Genomic DNA, 7,321 nt, shown 5'->3' with positions numbered 1-7,321 from the left:
ATGATGGTGAAGGGAAGAAGCTTGGGGTCTGGGAAGGAACTGGCTGGGTTTGCATGTTCCTTGGGAGTCAGTGCTACTGCAGCCCCAGGATGAGAGACAGATCTTCTTTTCCCTAATGCCTTCCTGAATTGGGGCAGGTTTACATTAACCTGCATGGGAGGAGTGGGGAAGGAAGACCTGGAGTCTGAGGAACAAGTGCAGGGCACAGTCTTCTGGCTGATTGGCCCCCTGTAAGCTCTGGGCCTCTGGGCTGACACTCCGCTGTGCCCAGGGGCAGGGCTGGGGAGTGCTGCTGGGCTAGCCCCATCCACCTGTTCAATTTGCTCTTCAATTTTTTCTTTCCTCTTTTTTTTTTTCACAATTCTAGGGAAATTAGTGTCTAGAATTCAAATAGCAAGGAGAAAACCCACTGGTCATCTAACTCATTTCCTACCACTAATAACCTCCCCACAAGTCCTGTAAAAAAGTTGATGTTATTTGGGCAAGGCAGGCACCTGCTGTCTAACTTCAGTCCCTCTAACTGCCAGTTAGGCGGGTCCCAGTCCCCTCTAGCTTTGCCCTCTAGAGGGATGGAGAGAAACTGACCAGTGCCTCCATCCAAATAACTCTCTCTAGGTAAAGAAGGGTGTTATTAAAACACCCCTTCTCCAGGCTAACTAATCCCAGCGCCTTTAACCCTCCCCTCTCAGGTCCCGTTTTCCAAGTCTTTAATTATTTTCACTGCCCTTCTCTGCATTTCAGGATGCAACCCTATAATCATAGAATTTCAGGGCTGGAAGGTACCTGGGAGATGATATGGAGGAGAGCCAGGAACAGACAGTTAGAAGGCTTGCCCACCCCAGCTGCTGGAGCAGGAAGAAAGCCCTGGCAATTCCTCTTCACCAGGCTGTCTCCAGTCCTTCTCCAGCAGAGAAAATCCTGCTCATTTTCCCTCAAAGTGAAACATTCAACAAAAACGTACTGAGCAGTGCTTGGGAGCCAGGCACAGTCTAGGCATTTTTCACAATGTCTCACCTTCCCTAATCCCCCAACGGTCCTGCCAGAGTGCTAGGATCAGCCTCATTTCATAGGCAAGGAGGCTGGTTCAGAGAGATTAAGTAACTTGCCAAAATTCACCTATCAAGAAAGTCCTGGGGCTCCTCCATCCCAGCTCTGGTTGCACCCCAGCCAGCTAGTCCCTCAAGCCCCAGGTGAAGTTCTTCTCCCGCGGGGAAACACTGCCATAGTTCTCAGCAGTCAGAGCTGGGCTACAGCAGGACTCAGTCGGGATCCTGCAGAGAAAGAGGCAATAGGACCCATAGTTATATGAAGAGATTTGTTTCTAGGAATTGTCTCATGAGATTGTTGGGGCTGATAAGTCCCAAATTCAGAGGGCAGGCAGGAGTTGATACTATAATCTTGGGGCAGAATTTCTTCTTCTCTGAGAAACCTCAGTTTTTAACCCTTAGGGCCTTCCCACTGACCAGATGAGGCACACCCACATTATTGAGGATAATCTCCTTTATTCAAAGTCAACGGACTGTAGGTGACATCACTTTCAAAGCAACACCCAGATTAGTGTTTGATTAAATGACTGGGTGCTATAGCTTAGCCAGCTTGACACACGGAAATAACCATCACAGCATTGTTTGTGGGTGTTGATGGGTGGGGAGGCATGGGGGCTCCAAGGCACCTGATCCAATGGGTGTTTTCCACAGAGTCCTAGGCCAGTATTGGGAAGGTGGCAGAGGACTTGGGGTCCTTCCCATTATGCAAGAGTGTTAGGTCAGTTTGTACTACCAAACCCAGACCTGACCACCTAGGACATCCCCTGGGGATGCCCTGTCTTGGTTCTGCTCACTTGAGAGCTACAGTTAGGATCCAGTGTCTTCTCGGGGTACAAAAGCCTTGGAAGGAGCCAAGGGCCATCCTCGAAGTAGGGGAAAGAGGACTGTTGCTTGAATCCTCAGGGACCCCGTGAGCTAACAGCCCTTAGGGTGAGGACAGTGTCTTCTTATTCTCTGTACCCTAGGGCTGGAATCATGCCTGGTCCCCTGAAGAGGTGCCATAAATGTCTTGTCATTTCCTTTCTCCTTCCATCCCAGGTAGGTGCCTGAAACGTTCTGGGCAGGTAGAAATCAGTCCTGTTTTTGAAGGGCTTCCAAGAAAGGAATTTATTATCTCAGGAACAGTACTGCTCAATCTATAGAGTTCTTCCTAATATATAATCTAAATCCTTCCAATTTCAGGACAAATTCTGTTGTATTAGGAGAGCAGGCATGAGAAAATTAGACTTCAGAAATTTTGTTATTGCTATAAAGTTTTGAACCACCACGGGCTTCTTGCTGCTGTCTACAGCTAGAGGTGTGAAAAGAGGACAAGGGCACCAAGAAGTCAGAAGAGGCCAGGCACGGCGGCTCATGCCTGTGATCCTAGCACTTTGGGAGCTGAGGCCTGTGGATCACTTGAGGTCAGGAGTTCGAGACCAGCCTGACCAACATAGTGCAACCCCGTCGAAAAATACAAAAATTAGCTGGGCGTGGTAGTGTGGGCCTGTAGTCCCAGGTGCTGGGAGGCTAAGGTGGGACAATCACTTGAACCTGGGAGGTGGAGGTTGCAGTAAGAGGAGATCACATCAAGGGGATAGGGGAGAGAGGGGAGGGGGAAGGAGGAGGAGGAAGGGGGGAGAGGGGAGGGAGAGGGGAGGAGGGAGAGGGGAGAGGAGAGAGGCACTCTAGCCAGGGCAATAGAGTGGGAGCCTGTCTCAAAAAAAAAAAAAAAAGTCAAAAGAACTAAGCATTAGGACTGGATCAGATTCTTCCCCTTACAGAAGCAATGACCTTGTAGCTTCCCTTTTGCAGTGCCGGAGGCTCAGTTCCTTAACTGCAATTGCACAGTACACTTTCATTTATAGAGTATTTATGTTAGACTCAAAGAAGAACTTCCGGCAGCAAGCAGTCCTAAAACTTGAAATGAATGGCTGAGGGAAGCTGTGAAATCTTTTTTCTCACAGGTCTTTTAAAGAATATATAGTTCTTTAAAAGATACATCAAAGACTTTCTGGATAGAGCCTTGCCCAGGGGCAAGGGGACGGACCAGTTGACCACTCCCTCCTGACCCTGGGATTCCGAGGAAGCCTGAGAGTGTTCTCCTTTTAAGGGGTTGCCTCTTTCATCTGAAGATGATTGGTGACAGAATCCGGTGTTTCCAGGCCACACAGTAGGTAAGTGAAGGCGGCTCCACCCGCTGAATCAAGGGAGGCTGCCAGGAAGGGAACAGCTTTGAGGTGCTTCATGAGAGAAGCCTGGGAGGAGGGTTGGGGTTGGCCTGTGGGTGGGCGTAGGAGGAGGGACTCCGTGGGAGCTGTCAGGCATGCCTGGTCTGAGAGGGCCAAGCAGCAAAAGGTAGAAGTTGCCTCTGCTCCATAGGAAGGAATCCTTCTCTGGAAGCCACACCTGCCAGCTCTTCTCACCTTCTAAAGCTTGTGAGGGATGAGGCAGGGGCTGGCAGCCAGTCACATCTCACCACCACCTGGTATAGGGAGGGATGTTGCAGCAGGAAGACTTTAAGCTAGACCAGAGGGAGAACAGGATGAGATGTGGGAGGAGTGACTGGGGGGCTTCAACGGGCTCCCTTTCTTTCCATGCCTTTAAAGGTAAAGAGGCTCCTCTGCCACAGCAGTTCAGATGATGGCCTTTGGGGGCTTTTTGCCAAGTTGCATAGGACACATAGGCTCTGATGGCTTTCAGGAAATGCCCTTTTATGGAACCTGTGCAACTGAGTTTGAGGCTGGAGAGGGGCAGGACCCCAGCAGATGCCTGTAGTCAGGTCCTGAGCGAGGGTCTGGGGAGCTCCAGGTGTGATCACCTTCCTGTAGGGTGTGCAGTGCCCATCCAGACCTCAGTCACCAGGGGTGGGGATTCTCTTCTTCATTTCAGCTCCAGGAGGGATGTTGGGGTGGTGGGACGAGGGCTTGGGGACTAGCTCTGAAAGGACAATTGTTTGCTTCTTTTCAACCCTTGGATTCTGGGATCTCCAGGAGACTCTACCCTCTACCCAGCATTTGGGTAGAGCCGTCCCTCAAGGGAGGAGGGGCCCTGCACCCTGGCCTAGGAGAACCAAAAGACCAGCTAACCAGCACTGACTGAGAATTCAGCTGAATAAACATCTGCTGAGTCAAGTCAAACACTGTCTCTGTGTAGCCAGGGAGGTCACTTATGTGCATGGAAAGTGAGCCGTGCTCATCCTGGTTGGAGAGATGAGCCTTTCTCAGCACATGGTGGGCTCTCCCTCCTCTGGCCAGCCCATGACCCTCGAACATATTTCTCTCATTCTCTGTTCATGCCAAATTTAAGTGATTTGCTTACTGATCTCTTCCACTAAACTGTGAGCTCCCCACTGGCACGATCTAGGACTCCTTCATGTCTGTATGATCAGTCCCTTGCCTAACCCTGGCCCATGGTAGGATGCTCAGTAAATATGTGTGAATGAATGAGTAATGAACAAACAGGAGGGCTGAGCTAAATGCCTCCTGAGTAGGACAGACAGGGATGGTTGTTACAGGGGTTGAATGGGGGCAGTGGTCACTGGGCTTGGGTTAGGGAAACCCTCTTGGAAGAGAGAAATTCACCTCATCTTCCTTTTGCCTTCAGTCACTTGAGCCTGTTCCCCTGGCTTCCTCCAGCATCCATCTTTCTATCTTCCCTCTTATAAGCTGTCTTCCACTTTGATTGTCCACTATTCCTCCAGCGATGCATTGGAGCAGGTTCACACACTGGCTGGGAGAGCAGACATTGTGCATCTCTTTCCAGCGCTCTTCACATTGGTAGCTTGGGACTGACTAGGATGGGAGAAATTTTCAAACACTACAAACCCGTGCTTTTTTTCCTGGAAGAGTCTGTCACTAAACTTTTATTGACACAATCTTGCAATCCACTCACCTACTTACTGCCTATCTGTCTCCTTCCTTCCTTACTCTTGCCTTCTCTTTTCTCCTTCCTTCCCATATATCAACTTTTCTTTCTCTCTCCTTCCATTCTTTTAAAATTATTTTACCCAGCTCTTCAACTATCTGTCCATCCATCCACCCACCCACTCACCCATCATCCATCCACCCATCCATCCATCCATCCATCCATCCGCCCGCCCATCCATCCATCCACCCAACCACCCATCCATCTATCCATCCATCCATCCACCCACCCACCCATTTCCTTACTCATATTCATCTAGCTTTTACTTATTTCATTCATCCATTCATCTACCCACCCATTTATCTATCCATTCATCATCCAACCACCCACTGTCCATTATCTACACATCTTATCCATCTGTTTATTTCCCCATTCATATTCATCTAGCTTTAACTTTTTCATGCATTCATCCATCCGTCTGTTCATCCACTCACCCACAAATATTTCCTGAACATCTACTCTGTGTCTGCCTATTCCTAAAGCTCAGAATCTTTCCCCAGATTTCTGGAAGATAAGTGCATGAACTCTAAGAACTAACAGAGGCCCTCCAGTGTACCCCAGTTTCAACCAGCATTGATGTTGGACTGTAACCAGACCCCGATGGCTTTCCTCTTCTGTTTCTTCATGTCCTCTCTGTTCTTTTCTCCTCATTGCCTGTTCTCTGCAGGTTAGGGAAACACTATCAGGGAAAGAGGGAGGGGCATGTCCCCATCCAGCATGCCAGGACAGGACTTCCCTCCCTCCTTCTCCCTCCATACCTCAGGCAAGAGCCCAGAGAAATTGGGTCTGGCATTTTGAGAAAATGTTCCCCTCCCCAGAAGGCCCGATGAGCTCTTAGCCAATTCACCAGTGAGTTCACACAAGACAGGGCTCCTTTGGGGCCACAGACAGAGACCTCAAGTAAGAGGGGAATCCCCGTCATAAAGCCAGCACTCCCCATGCCAACACCACCCCACATACATCCCCTCAGAACTCAGCTGCTCTGTGAGCTGGGCTTGTCTCTGCCCTCTTTCCCAGGGGCTGTTTTTTACAAAGGATTACCTTTGTTAAAGGTCTGGTCAGCCAAAGGGGCGGGGGCTTCCTGACTTGACCTGGATTTGAGGTGAAGGACGGGAAACCCACTCCCCTCCACATAGCCCAGAACCTGCCATGCCAGCCTCACCAACTGTCTTCTCTGCCCCACCCAGCCTGGCCCTGGAGAGGCATGCCCTTTCCTTGGGGGTTTGGAGGCTTCCCAGGATGAGGCCAGTGGGTCAGAGCCCAGAAGTGACTTTCGGGGCATATCCTACAAGAGCTGAGGGTCCCTGGTGTTCTGCAGGGGCCAGGGAGGGGAAGGGGATAGCATTTGTTTTCCTCACTTTTCTTCCTGAGGTCTGTATTTATATGATAGTCATATTTGAACCGGTGACTTCTGAGATTATCTGAATCCCACACTTCACTGGCCTCTTTTTGGAGGACGTTGCCTGTGGCCTGGCCCAGAGAGGATGGGCAGATGTTTTCTGAGTCACACAGAAGGGCAAGTGTGGAGACAGGTGAGTCAAGTGTTTGGGCCCTGAGAACCCAACCACCTGGCCTGGCATTGCTTGGATTCCCTTATTCCCGTGCCTCAGTCCTTTGAATCCATGAAGGGTCTGGCCTGCTCTGATAGCAATAATCTAAGGTCTACATGTATCTTATTAGGGCCACTGGGATAGGTCAGACTCTCAGAAGCCATCTTCTGGTGAGATATTCAGGTAACTCCATGACCTCCCAGCTGCAGAAGGGACTTTGGCATCTCAAAGGCTTAGGGTTCAAATCCCAGCTCTGCCACTTGACTTAGGCAGTGAGTTATCTTCTTAAAGCCTCGGTTTTCTCATCTATTAAAAAGGGGTAATTGAACAGGTTTTAGGGATGCTCGAATGAGGTCATATATATTAAGTACCTAGGAATGTGCCTGGAGGTTGTCAAGTAGGGTTCAGTAACCAGTAGCCAAATCAAACGGAACCCATCCTCCCTGCTTGTGGTGAAAAGCAGCTCCACAGTCCCAGGGTGGACCATCTTTCTTCTGAAACTCAGGCCCGCAAATTACAAGGCTATTTGACTTGTGTGACCCAGTTAACAGCCCTGTGCCCCGTAGGCCTCTGCAGACACCTCATCTTCTGCCCCAGGGGCCTCTGGGCTCAGTGAAGCCTGCCCACCTGTGAAGACAGAGGCTCCCCGCTCCCCCGATGAGAAGCAAGTGCGTCAGAGGGAAGCAGCCCAACTGGTTGCTGAGTTGTGGAAAATAATTAAGCTGGGGGAGAAAAAAACACTTCTTTTAAAAATCAGGTTAGGGATGACTGTACAGGGCGTGGCTCCCGTGTAATTATCTGCTCTGCTGGCTGCCGGGG

This window comes from Callithrix jacchus, chromosome 10 (assembly GCF_049354715.1).
Source record: "Callithrix jacchus isolate 240 chromosome 10, calJac240_pri, whole genome shotgun sequence".
Classification (NCBI taxonomy): domain Eukaryota; kingdom Metazoa; phylum Chordata; class Mammalia; order Primates; family Cebidae; genus Callithrix; species Callithrix jacchus.
This window is presented reverse-complemented; position numbering follows the sequence as displayed.